Source organism: Artemia franciscana, chromosome 10 (assembly GCF_032884065.1).
Source record: "Artemia franciscana chromosome 10, ASM3288406v1, whole genome shotgun sequence".
Taxonomy (NCBI): Eukaryota; Metazoa; Arthropoda; class Branchiopoda; order Anostraca; family Artemiidae; genus Artemia; species Artemia franciscana.
Genome location: NC_088872.1, coordinates 17,564,892 through 17,584,178, shown reverse-complemented (window position 1 = coordinate 17,584,178; position 19,287 = coordinate 17,564,892). Strand labels below are relative to the sequence as shown.

General features: G+C 36.0%; 1 protein-coding gene across 1 annotated transcript in view; it reads right to left on the bottom strand.

Moving 5' to 3' along the window:
- The window catches only part of LOC136031855 (adenomatous polyposis coli protein-like), a 127,465-nt gene extending 109,302 nt beyond the window's left edge, over positions 1 to 18,163 (bottom strand). Inside the window, exon 1 of the mRNA XM_065711720.1 lies at positions 18,103 to 18,163. The gene's annotated coding sequence lies outside the window, so the exon portion shown is untranslated. The remainder of the gene's footprint in view (positions 1 to 18,102) is intronic.
- Positions 18,164 to 19,287: the final 1,124 nt, after the last annotated feature.

Here is a 19,287-nt window from a genome sequence, read left to right as displayed (position 1 = left end):
TGGCTATCTCAGAATTTTAATCGGGTGACTGTGGGAAAATAATTAGCGTGGGAAGAGGCCTAGGTGCCCTCCAATTTTTTAGATCACTTAAAAAGGGTACTATATACTTCATTTTTTTATATATAAATCACTTGTATATAACTTCATTTCCTTTGGAATGAGCCCGCTCGCAACATTCTATGACAAATGGTTCGATATAATCACCCCTGGAAAAAAAATCCATATTTTTGCCGATAGAAGCTTAACACTTCCACGGTAGGGTTCCCTGATAGGCTGATTCGGATGGGTGTAATTTTGGTTTTATTACTTTTATTGGGTGTTTCCCTCTATTTTCTAAAATAAGGCAATTTTTCTTAGACTCGTAATTTTAGATAGGTATCTCATATATTTAAAGTCAGCATTAAAATGCGATTTTGTTCATGTAGCTATTGGTATCAAAAATCCGTTTTTTAGAGTTTTGGTTACTATTGAGCCGGGTCGCTCCTTAGTACAGTTCGTTACCACGAACTTTTTAATAAAATGAAATAAATTTGTCACTTTGCTGCGAGCAATTATTTAAATTATATTTTTCTAAATAGGTCTGCATGAAGTAAAAACCCGAAAATATGTACTTTTTATTTGTAATTTCCACAATTTTATACCGCGTCTCCTGGCAAATAATGATGACCAGACCACAGGCACACACGCAGGCGAGGGATTCACCCACCTTAAATTTGTATAATGCTGAATTTTCTCAGCGAAATGTTTAATTTTCCTGTGTTTTCTTGGTATTTCTTTCGTAAGAGTTGAACCCCCGTCCTCCAAAAAAACAAATCTCGAATAATAATTTATCTAATTTTCTCCTCGAATAATAGTTCTTTTCCAAATAAAAATTCCTATTTACTTGTCGAATTACGAAGAATGAATATACATTAATCATAATTTTCAGTGAGAAACCCCTTGAGTTTAATGACGGCAGTGAAATCTGATAACCTTGAGTGTTTGTCGATTTGCCGCGATTGACAAAGGACTGAAAAGAGAGTATAATTTCTGGACGTTTGCGCGGCCTTAAGGGCTAGATTGTCATTTGTGCTTTGCTGTAACGATTTGAATTTTGAACTGTGTTTTTATACAAAAACAACACAAAAGGAAATTATAAAGCCTTGGGGTTAAAGGACAGAAGAAAATAGTCTTTAGAAATAAATGTTGGTAGTAGTTGTAGTGCACTGTTCTGTTTGTTGAAGGAATATTTTGAATTGACAGTAAAATTAGAGACAGTACTAAAAGGGTTAAAAAATAATGAGGTCCCAGGCACTGATAGTCTGATAAATGAGTTTTAAGTTAGAGATAGATTACCGAAGATTTTGAATATGAGTTTTGAAAAAGGGAAAGTACATAGAAACTTTAGGAAAACGCATTAATCCCCTCTATAAGAAAGGTGATAAGAGTGAGTGAGATAACTATAAAGGCATTATCTTGGTTTCTGTTGGAAACTACTTTTTAGACTTACACATTCTCTAGATCAAAATTTTTAGAGAAGAACAGAGTGGTTTTAGGAAGGGAAGACGCGTTGAAATACTTCCACTTTTAGATCACTAATTGAGAAATGCCTAAGTCATCAGACTCCTTTGTTCTTCATTTTTAAAGATTATAAGGAGATGTTTGATTCAGCAGCTATACCAAAGGTCCTATCGTTCTATGGTATACCAGATAAATACAATAAAGTGATTAATACTATTTACAAGAGTAACATTGCTGCAGTTAAGGTTAGAAATGAAGTTAGTAGCTGGTTTCATATTGAATCAGGAGTTAAGAAGGGCTGCATTCTATGCCCATTTATATTAATAATTCGGTAGTCGGATTCCCCCCCCCCTCCTGGGAGAAAACACCCCCGTAAAAAATAAAACTTTCCAAATCTGACATTTTTAATTGCGTTTTTTTTTATTATCCATAGGGGGAAGGAACTTAGGTACTTGTGTATTATACCCCACTTACCAAGTTTACGCTGTGTAAAACTCAAGAACAAACCGGTTTCTTCGCTAGTTTCTTTCAGCTTAGCACGAAACAAGACAAAGACAAGTGACAGAATATATGGGAAATATATAATTCTGGCTACAAATTTGCACATAAGGGGGGTAAAGCTTTTGGATAGTTTGAAGTCAGAAAACAATGTTTACTTCATAATATGCAAATAATTGCACCTAACATATTTTGCAGGAAGACCCACTACACTTTACCCCCCCCCCCACACACCCTAATGTGCAAATATAGAGCCCAAATTTGCTTCTAACATAACAAGAAACTAAAGAAGAAACCGGTTTGTTCTCGGGTTTTATGCATCGTAAACTTGATTGAGTGACGCATAATACACAAGTACCGGAATTTTTCATGGAGAGAGAGAGAGCCGGAATTCCCGATGTTATTCAAAAACGATTAGGGGACGGAGGTAAAATATAGCGGGTCAGCATGCAAAATGTGTTAGGTACAATTCTGCATATTATGAAGTAAAATTGTTTTCTGGCTTCAGACTGTCCAAATTCGATACCCCCTCCCCCCTTATATGCAAATTTAGAGCCCAAATTATATATTTCCCATCTAGTCTGTCACTTGTCTTTGTCTTGTCTCGCACTAAACTGAAAGAAACTAACGAGGAAACCGGTTTGTTCTCGAGGTTTGCATTTGCATATAATGCATGTGTATTGTATGCAATGAGTGGCATACAATACACAAGTACCAAAATTCCTTCTCCCTATTAAAAATAAAAAAAAACTAAACTCAAATAAAATTATCAAATTTGGAAAGCCTTATTTTCCAAGGGGGTATTTTCCCCGGGGGGGGGGGTAAACTCTGGCTATCGAATCACTCATATAAACGGGCATAGAATACAACCCTTCTTAACCCCTGATTCAATATGGAACCAGCTACTAACCTCATTTCTCACCTTATTGAATGATAAGGATCCAGTTCAGTAAACCTATCAACACAGTGAATATAGTCCAGTTCTAAGGAGGTTGGACACAAAATCATTCACAAGTTTGCTGACACTTGGCTTTAGAGAGGGAAGAAGCACAAACTTGGATAGAAAGACTTTTTATTTCGTTGAAGAGGCCAAGAGAGTAGTCCATGAATTCAAAGTATGGTTCTGGTTTGTGCTGTCAACTTGCTTTGTAATGCCAACAAGATATGGTCATTTGTTACAGTTAGGTCGTCAAGCTTGGTTTTTACGTAACATTGATTAAAAAAAAACCTGTCGCTCAATAAGCCTCTTTAGGTAGGCCTGAAGGAAGCACCAACGCGTCTATCCTGGTGTCGGAATTTAGAGTCACTGCATCAAAAGAGCTGCTGAGTGTTGGCATATTTATCTCACAGAGAAATGCTTCTAAAAAAGTGGGCATAAATACTTCAGGCCAAGTTTTCTACTGTCTTGAAAAATGAAAAGCATTCATAGGATAAATATTTGTGAATAAGATGGTAAGAGCATTTCACATTCAAAATGTGAGGCCCCATGGGTTTCGTAAGTGTTGAAGTAAATCTGTTGACCCCAAACATGGTGTTAGTTGTATTATCAATAAAATCCAACAACTTTTTGCCAGGGAATCAAGTTTTTTTCAGTGTCTTGTTTGATGCTGTTAATTAGATCCTCAGCCAATCCATCATTGCACTTAACCATGTCCTGTACTTCAACACGAAGTTCTAGAGCTTTCTCTCTAAAAATATACTACAATCATAGCTAGCTACTTATCAATAATACAATCAGTGGTTTTGTCAATTATCACAGAAAAAAAAGATCTACGTTGCATGGGAACGTGAGGTGTTGCGGCAACCTTTGTTCGGCTTCGCCGAGTAAAGTGTTGCGAGAGCAACACTGTAGTTTTGTTTCCTCACTTTGATTAAACACTGAAGTTGTTAATCTGTAAGGATCTTAAAATAAATACTAGGTACACCAACTCGCAAAAGTTACAAACCCCTCATTGCAACTAGCCAATGTTGCAAACCCCTCATCGCCGAAGTTGATTGTAGCCTAACAGCCAATTATTAATTACAAGTTTCCTACATATCTTACTACTGGGACCAAATTGGCCTTACCATCAAATACACCAGAAACAAACAATAGGTACTCCAACTAGCAAAAGTTGCGAACCCCTCATTGCCGAAGATGATTATGTGCTAACAGCCGACTGTTGCTTAAAACTCCCCTATATGTCTCACAATTGGTATTGGCCTAGTTTTGGTTTCAGTATGTACCTTACTACTGAAGTTGTCAACCCCTTTAAACTTTCAAACTGGCATATCTCATGAAGGAATTTTTCTACCAAAAAATGAATCACATATACTTTGATCAGGTCATCAACAGCTATCGACTGCCGTAAAAAAAAACCATCTGTCTTAGTTCAAAAGTTGACTTTTTTGCTGTAGACCAAGTTTCTAACGTCACCACTTAGAAAGGAGCACAGGATCAACTCTAATTTCTTTAGCAAGGAGAGAACTTTTAAAGTTTAGGAGGCACATCTGATACCATTTCTGTATCGGCCTACTTTTGGTTTCAGGGTGTACCTTACTACTGAAGTTGTCAACCCCTTTAAACTTTCAAACTGATATAACTCATGAAGAAATTTTTCTACCAAAACAGAACTCACAGTAGGGCAGAAAAGTATTTTTATACGTGTTTGATACTCTTTTCTTGACCCATTTATAATATTGGTAGTTGAAGCCAGTTGTTGACAAACTTTTTCTTGCATTCTTTTTTTTTTGGGGGGGGGGGGGCGGGGTTGATTTGGTTCTGGAACAGTTTTCTTTTTAGAGAAGTCGTCAGGAGGTGAACGTAGTAAACATGGTCATGCTGACATCATAACGCCGATGTTATGAGTACAAATCCAGTTCCAGTTCCAAAAATTGTAGGGAGGTATATGGACTAACAACAAGTCCTTTCACCTCTTTGACTTCTTCTTGAGAAAACTAGTCACTAGAAGCGCTATTCTCCTCCAGTCTGCAAACAATGAATATATGCAATTATGAACAATAATACACTGTTATTGATTGTGGGAAGTGCGAGTACCTGAGCTACCTGTCCCCAGCAGTTTAAGGCCACTAGGCCGGCCGGTACCAATACGGCTCTTCCTACTCATTCTCGCTCTCTTCTGCACAATCAAAAACAATAGATAAATTACGTCCTTTTAAAAATTGATTTCTTCAAGCTTTAATCATTACTAAACAATATTTCTCTTCTTTAAGATATCAATCGCTGCCTTAAACATCTTATGATCAATTTCCCATGGCAGGTTAGAATCCAGGATAGCTGTATAGGTATTTGGAATCTTAGCCATGGAGAGGAAACGCTTAAGAGCAATAGTCTCCTCACTCTGAGTCTGGCAGTCAAATGATATATGCTGGATTGTTTCATCTGCTGAAAAGCAGACTCGGCAGAAAGGAGAATGATGTAGCTTCCAATTAAATAACAAGCAATTTAGAAATAGGGCACCTGATTTCAGCCAGTTTATAGCACCGTATTTAATTTTGTATGAAATGGAGGTAAAATTAATTTACTGTGATTAACATTGGATCTTTGCCTGATAATATCTCGTGAATTGAGGTCAGAGGAAGGACTAGGAATTAACATGGAAGCCTTTGCTGCTAGAGAATCAGCCATATCATTATATTTGATACCTTTATGACTTGGAACATGTTGAAAATAAACCTCATTTCCTTTGATCTTAAGATTAAGAAGCTGTCTTCTAATATTATATAAATCCTTGTCATTAGCAATTCTATTAATATTTTGGATCAATAGTAATGCTGATTTAGAGTTGGAGAGACAGAGTATATTTTCAGATTCCAATGTTATAATTTATAAGTGCATCCAAGGCCAGGCGGATGGCACATAATTCAGCAGACAAGATAGAAGATCCCAATGGGAGAGGAGAATAGATGTTCAAATTCAGGGATGTCCTGCTCCAGCTCTTTCCCTCTGCACAGATCCATCTGTATATATTTTTCTATAGTTGGCGTATGCCTTTGAGATCTGTTCAGCCAAAATAGTCTGGATCTCGTAATTAGGAATCCAGTCTTTACTAATAGAGATAAGTTCTACTTGACAACTCTGAGGACACATTTCCCATGGAGGGGACTCAGTAAAGGGATATGCGTAAAGCAAATGTTGATTCCAGTTTGGGACCTCCAGTTGAAACTGATTCCATGATGAATGGGCATTGGGACAGGCTGACTTCCCAGCAAAGGTATATGCACATACAGCATGCTTGGCTCCATAAGCCTGGATCTGTGAGAAATATTTAATCCTTAGACTGGATACTCTTTCACTTAGGGACGCCAATCCCGACAGTATTTTTAACTTTGACAGAGGAGTATGCTTATGCACACCCAAAGCTATTTGAATAGCAGAATTTTGTAAAGATTCAAGGATTTTGAATGAGGATGGAGGACGAGCTGAAAAAATTTTAATCCCATTTTCTATATTTGGACGAATATATAATTTATAAAAATCCAAAATAATTTTTGGGCGACATCCCCACTTACTTCCAGCACGTCTCTTTAGAATACAAAGTCTCTGAATAATCAGAGATTTCAGAGAATTAATATGTTCATACCACTGCATTTTAGAATACATTAATAAACAAAGTAACTTCGCTGAATTGCAATATGGGATCTCCCTTGAGAAAATTGTTAGTGGATTAGGAGGATCTGTAGTACCATTAGTAAATATAATGGCTTTAGTTTTACTGATTGAGATTGGGAAGCCGAATGCTAAAGAGAATCTCTGGACTAAACTTCTATCCTGTTGAATAAGACTTTGAAGAAGGCCAATATCCCTTCCCGACTTCCAAATAATAAGATCATCTGCATTAAGGCCAAATGATGCATGAGATACCTGAAATTCATAAACATACAAGTTGAATAAAAGAGGGCTCAATATTGCACCTTGAGGAAGACCTCTCGTAATGGGACATAGCTCACCTCTTGACTGATTTACTTGAACGTAAAAACATCTATCAGTTAGAAAGGACTTCATAAAACTTATAAAAGAATAAGGGAAGTCAAGATTGATTAAGATTTCCAATAATTTATTGTGAACTACGTTTCCATAGGCATCCGACCAGTCAAACAGAACAGCCATTGTGACATGTCTTATTTTAAAAGAGTTACAAACATCAATTTCTAGCCGGGTAATGTTGTCTAAAGAGCTATATCCTTTTCTGAAACCTGTTTGTTCACTAGGAAAGAGATTGTTGACTTCAGCAAACCACTCAATTCTTGATAAGACAAGCCTTTCCAGAACTTTACTAAAGGAAGGTAATACTGATATAGGACGGTAAGACTTGAGATCATTAGATGAATAAAAAGGTTTTAAAGCTGGAAATACCTGAGCAATCTTCCAGGCATCTGGGAACTTTTGACTTGACCAAATAAGATTATAAAGACTTAAGAGGGCTGTATGAACCACATTTGGGGACTCAAGAATCCATTTCATATAAATACCATCATGACCTGGAGAAGACTTGATATTAAGAGAATTAAGTGCTACACAAAATTCATCTTCGGAAAAAGGTTTCATCAGAGTGCCTTTACAAGAACAGGTAAGAGGGAGATTGCAAAAAGGAGGTCGGATGGAATGAAAATCCAAGCAATCATTTTCAAAAATACTAGTAAACAGATCTGCCTTCTTTTTATCTGAGACAATTGGATAATCATCCTCAATGATATCATATCTACAATCATCATTAGGCTGCTTTCCACTATTTAGTTGGCTAATAAGATTATCAATATTTTAAATTGAAGTTCTAAAACTGATACTTGAGCTGAAATTCATCCATGTACCCTGTTTAGCTCTCCTACAAAGTAGTTTCACCTTAGCACATGATTGCTTATAAGAGATTGCTGTTGACTGAGATGGGTGCTTTTGAAACATTTTACTAGCCTTTCTTTTTTGCCAGAACTGCATCCCTACACTCATCATTCCACCAATTCTTGGGTCTTTTGGAGCCATTGTAAAAATGCAACCTAGTCATTGGAATTGCCAATTTAGCTGACTCCAGCAGCCCCCCTAAGGAGGCTTGGAGTTCCCTACCCATCAAGAATTGGTGGATCCAATTTACCAGTAGGTCTGGTAAACCCAGTAGAGATAGCTTTCTGATTAGTTGCCCCATATCAATTGCCAATTTAGCTGACTCCAGCAGGATTGATTTCAAATTAGACTCAATGGCACTAATATCAGAATTGGAAGAAACAAAGGAAAAATCTACTTCATTTAATATCTCACGAAAAAGGGACCAATTGCCTTCGGAGTTAATAAATGTAGGGATGTAGGGTTTGGGAGTATAGTATAAATCTTTAAATGATGTAGGAATTGCAGAATGAGCAGATTGAAGAGACGACACCTTTACAATCACCTTTACAAATTATATACGATTTTTTTTTTAACATGGTATTTGATAAGGCCTACCACAGACCACAGAAAAACAAGGAAAAAAAATTAGCTTTATATCAATTTGTCACTTCTCACCAAGATTTTTAGGTGCGGAGGGAATGATCCCTAGCAGAATGAGCTTCACAATGTGGGTCAACCCCTTCTGTAATATTGATCTTGGTTTTTAAAAAAAATTAACATAGGTCATTCTTACTTTTTGGCTACATTTATGCCAGAATATGCTTAATCAGTTTTGTTTTGAAAATTTTCACTCTACTGAATCCAAACACAGAACCAGCCAAAATTGTAGAAAAAGCTCATGTAACACATTCACAAGTGATCCTACTCAAGTCACCAGTGAATACATGAGCTTTTTTTTACAAAGCGAGCTGGTGCTCTATTTGGATAGTCCCTTGTGGGTTTGCAGATGATCATGGTAAAAAGAAGCCACCAGTAGATTATTCTACAATTACTGCATAGACTAACCAATATTCTCTTATGTTGAAAATTTACACCAGTCAAAGGCATTCCTTAAAAACCAAACAGAACAGGAGGCCATCTAAATTAGTAGACTGAATACCAAGTGAATGAGTGTGATGGTTGATTAGCTTATTCCTCTTTGGAAAAAACAGAACTTGGAGTCTAAAAATATATAGTCTCCTATTAGCTTCATGCGAAATATGTTTGCTCGCTTATTTGCTTCAAATATTGTTGTTTTTCCTACCAATTACAGTTGTAATTAACCAAACTGGAGCAGGCTTAAGTGTCAGATTAACCATGCTAAACTATATCATTGCACCTTAATAAACAAATAATCTCCCAAAATAATGTTTTTGGTTCATTTCCTGGCAGCTTGATATGAAGCTCACTAGTGTCAAGTTTTTTTTTTCTGTCCTGAAAAAAATATTTCTTGTTTTGTTTGCTGACTTTGCATTACTATTACAGCTAAAGTTGAGGTGTTGTGAAGTCTTAATAACTGAACAACAAATTGTACAATTTGGGCCCCCTCTTCATTCCAACTGTGTTCTTCTTTAAAATTCTAAAGTACAGGACATTTTCTTCATGTGATAGGAAAATGAATACATGCTGAGGTGGTTTCTTGTTGGTAATTCTTCTCTAAATTGTGTTGTGTAGAATTTTTGATTAACCACTCACACTTTAGCTTTTTTGAAATTCCGTGCTGATCTTTGCAACATAAACTAGTGCTGTAGCATAAAATTTTTGAAGAAAACTGAGCATATACAATCTGAGAATTTTTTAACCCTTTCTTTAAGAAATCAAGTTTTCCTGAATGTCTCTGGGAACCTTTACTTTACCCTAGATTCCCCTACATCCCTAAATACAAAGTAAGTGTCCCTTAAAGAAGTGTTTTTTTCCTAGAAATAGGGAAACATTTCTAGAAGTGAAAGCCTAGAAATAGACCCTTGGTTAGCCAGTTCCCAGCATACACACCAATATCTCATTGGTGTTCAACCAACATAGATGCCTCTTTTCTATTTATCCAACTTTATTCTTTGTTGAAATTATAGTTAGTACCCAATACTTTCAAAATTTAACGTTTTTTTCCTAAAGCAGTAGCAGTTCTAAATAGCCTCTATTATAAACAAAATACTGAGATGCTAGCATCCCTAAATACAAAGTTTGTGTCCCTAAAAGAAATGGCTTTCCCCTAAAATAGGGAGAAACTTCTAGAAGTGGAAGCCTAGAAATGGACCCTTGGTTAGCCAGTTCCCAGTACACACACCAATGTTTTATTGGTGTTCTACCAGCCTAGGTGCCTCTTTTCTATTTATCCAACTTACTTCTTTGTTGAAATTATTAGTTAGTACCCAATACTTTCAAAATTTAACAACATTTTTTTTGCATAAAGCAGTAGCAGTTCTAAATAGCATCCATTATAAACAAAATACTGAGCTACCTGGCCACATGCAAAACTGCCAATAATCCATTGCATGCATTATGGATACTATTTGTGTTGGTCACTTAATTGGCCATTAAATACAGATACTTACATGATGAAATGACCTTGTAATTAACCTCAGTAACTAAATCAAGGTATTAAATTATAGCAAAGGATTGCTCACTGTCAGCATTAAATGTACATTGTTTTTAATATTGAAGTTTTGATAACAATTTTCATGGACTTTTGTACAAACAAAGATACCTAGAGTGCAATCTCTTTACCCGGGCTCATATGCAAAGAATACAAGAAAATCAAGCTCATATATCATTTTCTTTCCCCTTTTTATTGGCTATACATATACTGTCTGTCTTATTTGCCCTCCCCCTATCCCAATTAGGCTACAAAAATAAACAAAATGAAGCCAAAATCAAGAATACGGCTGGCATGTCTATATTCCTTTTTTTGGTCAACAATAATGCTTCACTAAATGAATACTAGCTTTATACTAATTTTAGAGGTAACCAACCCCCAAAAGTACCTCTTTCACGCCCCCAAGTGTATTGCCTTTCAGTTTAAGAAAATCGTTTGATCATTGATCATCATTTCCCAAATATTCTATGAACAACCAAATGCACACCAACGAGATTGGGAGAGTAAGGGTCAAAGGGGCTTCATAGCCCAGAACTTATTTAGACCAGAACCAGCTCACAATTCTGATTTCAACAGGGTATATTAAGCCCATAGATTTACTATATCTATCTGTTATACCTTTCTTTTAAAAGGAGACATAAAAGGAGCTGCAGGAACATCAAGGGACAAAAAGAGAATTAATAGTAAGGTTGGTTATTCTCTGGTTTAGCCCTTAAGAATATAAAAGAGCTTCAGGACAAACATTAAGAAATCTTAGAGATGTTACTTACGTCTTTAAAATATGTCAGAGGCCTCACCTTATGATAAGTATCCTAATTAATAATGTAAACGTTTCTTTCACTGCAATCCTCTCCCTCCCCTATCTTTTGTGACAAAAATATGACACATAAATTAACAAAAAATAGAGATTAATGATAGTTGTTAGATAATGGATAGTTGTTAGATAATGTTTATTGTCTCTGGTATCTGAAACTTGTAGAGCACCCATATTTATTGGTTATTTGTTCTTCAAGTTAGACAAATAAGAAGTTTAAATAAAAATAAATAAGATCACTGACCTATGCCTACTTGTACACAGGAGTTTGATCATAATTTTTTTTTCTTTAGAATAAAAATGGGCATGAATGACTTGGTAAATTTATGCTATATTTTATTTCTTTTTAGGATAAATAGTCAAGTCTTTTCTTCACAGAGATATCCATATACTTTGAAACTAGGCTATTTCTGGAAATTGAATCCCTGCTGATTTTGGCCAATCTTTATTCATTTGAATCATATGTGCACAGCACATGATTTTTTTTGGATAACATCAGCTTACATATGATGACCCTTCCTAGGGCCAACACTTAAAAGACTCAAAATGATGATTCCAATTAATTTCTTTATTTATTGTCTTTTCCATTTTAAGTTTCTCCATTAGAGCAAATTGTTCATTGGATTTATCAATCAATACCTGCCACAGGCTTTGAACCATTTTCTCAATTTGTGTTTTTCTTATTCTTTGTTCATGAGATTAGTACACAACCCTCAATCCCAACAGCACAATCTCTTATGCAACTAGAGTTGGACCACTAAACCCAGAGGGTAGGTCTACTTGGCTCTCTTTGAGTTTCTAAAACCTTGCAGAGGGCAAGACAAACAGTGCCTGGGATATTTTCTTTTGCCATGTGGAATATAATTATTATGATTAGAGAAAAAGCTTTAAAACTTATTCATTTGTCACATATTCTGAAGTAAGACTAATAAAACACAAACTTTATAATACTACAACAATTGTTGCTGATTTATTTTAGAAATTAGGACTACCAAACAATGGTTCAGGTCTTAAATCAGTTGACTATTTGTAGTTTCCAGTAGTTTTTGGTAATTTTTATGTGGCTGATTTTTGAGCATATTGGATATTTCAAAGTTGTTTTTCCCACATGCATGGATTTAAAATAAACTTCTAATTAAATGCAATAAATTCAACAATTTTTGAACCTTATGAATTCCATCCTAATTTTTCAAAAGGTCTTCATAAGTTCACAGGTCATAAGTTGAGGAGATTCATTGGTTTAGTACGTCAACTATGTACAGGATGCTAGCCAACGCAATTTAAGGTAAAACAATCCACTTCCTAAGTGGTATAAAGGAGGTTCTTAGTGATTTAACTATTAAAGTGGTGGGTAAAATTCTACTTTAGCTACTTTTGGCTATCTTGGAAAGGGGTTAGGTTAGGAAAACAAAACTTCCAGTGATGGGTCTACAGCCTAAAGTATGGTTGGGAAGATATTTTAAAATACACTCCTTCTCCCTCCAGAGGGTCCTGACCCTTGATGAGCTTTAAAAATCTGTGTTATAAAAGGGAAACCTTGGGTCTTTTGCTTAAATGAAGTACAATAAAATTGCTTTCCACTTCACAACTTTGCTCAATTCCAATTTATAAGGTTTTAAAGATATGCAAATACTTCTCCTAAATTTTCGGGAGGGTAATAAAACAAAGAGTTTTAGCCCCATTAACAGACTACATCCAAATTGAACAGCTTGGCTTTCTCCCTGGAAGGAGCACCACAGATGCCCTAGTTAGACTAGAGCATCTAATAAAACAAAGCTATAAAAAAGGAAAAGCAGTCCATGCAATATTTTTACATATGGACTCAGCATTTGATAGAGTTGATATGGGGCAACTAATCAGAAAGCTATCTCTACTGGGTTTACCAGACCTACTGGTAAATTGGATCCACCAATTCTTGATGGGTAGGGAACTCCAAGCCTCCTTAGGGGGCTTCTACTTAGAGTTTAAGAGAACAGCTTATGACATTGGACTTCCTCAAGGGGTTTTTCTAAGTCTACTTCTCTTCTCAGTTTATTGTCATGATATAAGCCTGGAAAATGTCCTTGGAGCAGAGCTTTTTCATTAGCCTGATGATATTGCTGTTGCAGCTGTGGGAGAGACCCTTTATGCTTACAGTCAGCCTCCCAAAAAGCTGTAAATATGCTATCAATTTGGGCAAACAATAGTAATATGGTTTTCTCAAGCCATAAGTCAGTTAGTGTGTTTTTCCACAAAAAGCATAACGTGGATGCTTTCAAACAGCAGGTGAAACTGAATGGACAAGGAATTGTAGGTGCAGAATATGCATGCTTTGTGGGAGTTGTATTTCACCAAAAAAAGACATGGAAACCCCATCTGGATGAGGTGATTGGGAGTCTCAAAACAAAGCCAACAGTTCATTAATGCTCTCTGCCTAATACAAGCCCCCACAGCCTTTCCTTCAATTATTGTCAAGTCAGTGGTGATATCCAAGATGACCATGGATCATTCACATATGGATCTGCTAAGAAATGTCTCCTGAATAAACTTGCCACTACCCTCCATGCAATCTTACAAAGAGCCCTTGGTAGCCTAGAATCTACTCATATTGCAGCTATGTACTATGAAGTGGGGATTGAGTTTCTTCACTCCAGTCACCATAACCCTGATGTCCACTTTAAACCAACAGAGATGCCCTCTTTCCAGAGACTTCTTTGCCTTCATGGCATGGAAGAGTTCATGGAGAATTCCAGACTGACATTTGATTTGGATGATGATTCTCCTAGCACCTCCAAAGGAATCGGAAATTGATTATCCCAAAGATTAGCATTGGAAAAAAGGAGGGTGTTCCCCAAGCACTGATGAAAATCATATTGCTGGGAAAGTTGGCAGAATATCAGGACTACATACAAGTTTAAATAGATGGCTCAACGACAGAAACAAAATGCAGTTGTGCAGTAGTTATAAACTCCCAGAGTCAGTGTCTTTCCTACCATTTACCCCCCAGCCCAACAATTTCCTCTGCAGAGCTTATGGCAATTAAGTTTTCTCTTCAAGCCATATCAAGGTGATCAGAGATCAAATGTTAGAAGTATATTTTCTGTACTGATTCACTGTCAGCTCTGGATTACCTCTCACACCAGCAACAGTAAGCAAGAAATGTTGCCATTGAGATTGAAAATTTGGTTACAAAAATTACAAGAAAGGGTATATCAGTTCTTTTTATACAGGTTCCATCCCACTGTGGTGTAACAGGAAATGAATTAGCAGACCAGGCTGCAAAACAAGCCTCTCAACTGGGTCTGATCACTCAAATCCCAATAAATGGTCCTGAATTCCTGTCTTCAATCAGTAAAAAAATTTTGGAGGAAGAAGAAACTTGGCTCCATTCTTCCCATATCCAGCTCCTGAATCTCTATGATTATAAGCAACCATCAAAAGAAATGTACCTCACATCTTGCATCCTTTCAACTTGCCTCTTTTGTCTTAGATGTGGCCATGCAAAGACAAAATCAACACTGTTTTGTTGGAAAATGGCCCCTATCCCTCAACTGCAACATATGTGGAGTGCATGAAGACATATGTCACATCATCTTCAACTGTAGAAAATATGAAAGAGAGGGAAATAGTAAGGAATTGCTATGAGAATACATTTTGCTTTTGGACAATACACATCTCCTCCTTGGGCTAGATGACTAAACATGAACATTTCAGGTATATTTGTCAATATTACTGGTATGGTTCATTCCTTATAAGTTTTTTTCCTCTATAACAGTTGATTTTAAAGTTATCCTATTTACTATTTTATTGATCTTATTGTCTTTATTTTATCTGGTTAAATTTTTTTATCTGGAAGTATGTGACAGGTAAAAAATGTATTATTTATTATAATTTTGTTGCTTATATTATTATAACCCTAATATTATTATATTTATTATTATAATAATATATATTATTTATTATAACCCTAAACAACAAAAATAAAAAGTAGCTAAAGTAGGATTTTACACAAAAAGATAGGCTAAGACAACTTCCCAGCTTGTTTTAAGTCCTGGAATGTAGGCAGAATTACCAATTTGGGCCCTAACACATCTGAACTAGCCTATTTTGTGGATGTAATATGGCACGAGAAAGTGTATGCAAGTACCCATGAATTGGTCTTACAAAACCATTGTTCTATACATTATATTCCATAACAGACATAGGCTTAGGGACAAGGACACTACCTTAAAAAATTACCTTAAAATTGCAGCTTGGAGCAATATAAGGATTTTTCCTTGTAGAAACTCCAGAGTTGATAACAAATGACACATAGTTGAATAAATACACATTGACTAGTGGTTTGATGTTGCTGATTCCAAATTGAGTGCTTCCCAGTTATACTTCCATTCTTGTTTTGACCATTTGTTGTCAAGATGGTTCTTAAAGCTGTCTGTGGTTTGGGCAGCAATGGTATCTGGCAGTAATTTGTTCTAGAGGTTGGCAACACAGTTGGTAAGAAAATGGGCACATTGCCACTTTGAGGAGAAATGCCTGGATAACTTGAAGTTATGTCCCCTTGTACAAGAATCCTGAGACGCCAGAGGAAGAAGACCAGGAACTGCCTTTGTATGAATAAGTTTATGAACCAGAATGGCATCACCCCATCTTTTTCTATAAGCAAGAGTTGGGAGTTTCAGCTTGCAGAGCCTTGTAGGGTAAGGAAGCTCATGCAGTCCACTCACCATCTTAGTAGCTCTTCTCTGGACATCTTCAAGAATTTTAGCATCTTTCTTGAAAAAGGGGGATGCAGGGACCATGCCTGTCTCAAGCCTTGGCCAAACAAGTCCTTTATACAAAAGGCTCAGAATTTTAGGAGAATAGGAGGAAATTGTTCTTTTTATGAGCCCTAGTGATGAGCTAGCTGATGCTGCTGCCTTCTTTGCATGAGTGCTAAATTTAAGATCATTGTCAACAATTACTCCTAGGTCATGTTCCTCCAATACTGGAGAAAGGAGCTGACCATAAAGAGAGTAAGTTGTGTTGATATTCTTGTGCCCAAAGTGTAAAACATGACATTTTGACACATTGAAAGTGAGCAGCCAAAATTTTGCCCACATGCTAAGGAGATCAAGGTCATTTTGAAGTTGGGAAGTATCTTCAAGAGTGCTAGCAGGACCAATTACCTTGGAATCATCAGCATATAACATCATCCTGCTTTTAAGCACTAGAGGAGCATCATTTATGAAAATATTGAACATGGTAGGGCCAAGAACACTACCCTGTGGAACCCCACTAATAACATTCTGAAAGGAGGATAGAATAAGATTGCCATCTGCATCAAACAGTCTTACACACTGAACACAATTCCTCAAGAAATCCAGAATCCATTTAAGAATTTTTTCCTCCAAACCAATAGATTGTAGCTTAAGCTCAAGTCTCCTATGACAAACTTTGTCAAATGCTTTTGAAAAATCAAGGAGGATCATGTCAACAGGGATTCCCAACTCCAGTAGTTTTGTAATATAGTCATATGACTCAAGCAGATTAGTGTCAACTGATCTGTTATTAGTGTCAAATATACTAGTCAATTCAATTTCAAATGCACCCCCTCTCCACTTGATGGTCCCATACATAGCCCTTATGACATATTTTTGGTAAAATTCTAGTTTAGAGACTTCTTGCTATCTTGGAAAAGGATTAGGTTAGGAAAATGAAACTTTCAGGGATGGGTCTAAAGGCTAAATTATAGGTAAATTTATAGCAAACCATATAACTGGCTTTTGTATAAAGTGAATATACCTCTTGATGCCTTTTTTATGCTCTTAGTAAATATAATATGCTTCTACCACAAATCCAGATTTAAGCACTTTTTAACCTAACCCAACCTAGCCTTATTATAAATAATTTTAGCACTGAGAAAATGTAGTATTATTTTGTTAAAAATGGCATAGAGAAAATGTAGTATTATTTTGTCAGAAACAACAGATAGCCTAGCTTGTAGTTTAATTGAAAATTCATCATGTTTTAAGAGCTTAAAAAGTGCTTAAATTTGAATTTGTGGTTGAAGCAATTATTATATTCACAAAGAACATAAAAAAAGGCATCAAGTGGTATGTCTGCTTTATTGGTAAGTCAGTTATATGAACTGTCATAATTTTTTGAAAATTTTTCATTTTTAAGAACTAAAAGTGCTTAAACCTGAATTTGTAGTAGCCTAGAAGTGATTATTATATTTGTAAAGAGCATAAAAAAGGCATCAAGCAATATATTCACTTTATACAAAAGCCATTTATAGCCTATGGTTTGCTATAAATTAACCAAAGTAGGACTAGCCTATATCCTGGGAAGGTATTTTAAAGTAGGCCTACCTATCTCTACTCTTTCTCTCTCTAGAGGGCCTTAAAATTCCCCTACATGACAGGTCTATACCTATTGAAATATTGACAAAACAACATTTTACCTGAATTTTCAGTTCCCAGTTGCTTTTTCTCTGCCTTCAGTTCTGAAAATGCAATTCCTGTTATTTGAGTAGAATTCAGAGCTATATCAAAGTATTTTTTTCAAAATTTAGGAAATGTATTTGCATATCTTTAAAACCTTAAAAATTGCGATTGAGTGAAGTTGTGAAGCTGAAAACAATGTTGTTGTACTTCATTCAAGCAGAAGATCTATTTTGCAAGGTTTCACTTTTATAACACACATATTTTTAAAGGTCATAAAAGCTCAGGACCCTCTAGAGAGAGAGAGAGTGGAGGTAAGTACTTCAAAATACCTTCCCGGGACATACTTTAGCCTGTAGACCCATCCCCAAAAGTTTCATTTTCCTAACCTAACCCCTTTCCAAGATAGCAAGAAGTCATTATACTAGATTTTTACCTCTTTTATTGAGTCTAGTATTTCACATCCAGGTAGTTGCCCTATACTTGCCATTAAAATAGAATTTATCTTTAGCTTCTTCAAAAAGAGAGTTAATTTGTGATCTGCTGTGGAGCCGTGCCAGGTTGTCGGCAGAACATATAGCCTGGACCGGCGTAATCACTAAGCCAAAAATATCCTAGAATAGTGAATGCCATTATAACCCTATTATGCCCTATTATAGCGCTGTTATGGGTATAACTAAGAAGAAATACAATCGGTAATATCAGATAACCTACATATAGGTCACGTATAGGTATAGGTCAAAAGTGAAATAGAGCTCTCTGAAAGGACAAAATACCAACCCCCTCCACGTATGCAGTGGTTAAATTGATTTGTACTTTACTGAAATAAAATATTACATAAAATAAAAAAGACAAATTTTCATCCCTAAAGCAAGGTTACTGGACCATTTGACTATTTATTTATTTTATTTATTATTACGAATAGCGGTAAGCATTAATGCTTGTCGCAAAAACACAAAAACACAAAATCATAATACTAATCTAAAGTAAATTGGCAACGACAAATTAAACAGCAAAAACTTCTAAATAAAACGACACTACACAACAAAAGCGTCTAAATAGAAAGGCGTATTTACTAATGCACTCTTAAAATTTCGAACACTCTCTGCCTCGACAACCTCCAAAGGCAAACCATTCCATGGTCCGGCAACTCTACTAACAAAAGATAATTGACCAATTTTTTTCAGTGGTTTTGGGGGATATAATTTATAATCATGCTGACGAGTAGAGTGATAATGGCTAAATTAAAAAAAAAAATTTGGATCAACATCATCCACTCCTTTAATTATACGAAACACATTTACAAGGTCATTGCGACGTCTACGAAACTTCAACGACGGGAGTTGAAGCCTAGAAAGTCTCTGCGGATAAGAAAGGCGCTGAAGGTATGGGACCAATCTAGTGGCCCTTCTCTGAACCTTTTCTATGCTATGCTCATCCGTTAGACTTAATGGAAACCAAACAGAAGTATTATACTCAAGAAGAGGGCGGACCATTGATTTATATAGTAGTAAGAAATTACGAAGGTTGAATCTACTAAAGCTTCTCCTTATAGACGATAGACGATAATTTGCATTCTTTACAATTTCCGAAACATGCTTATCAAATTTCAACTGGGTAT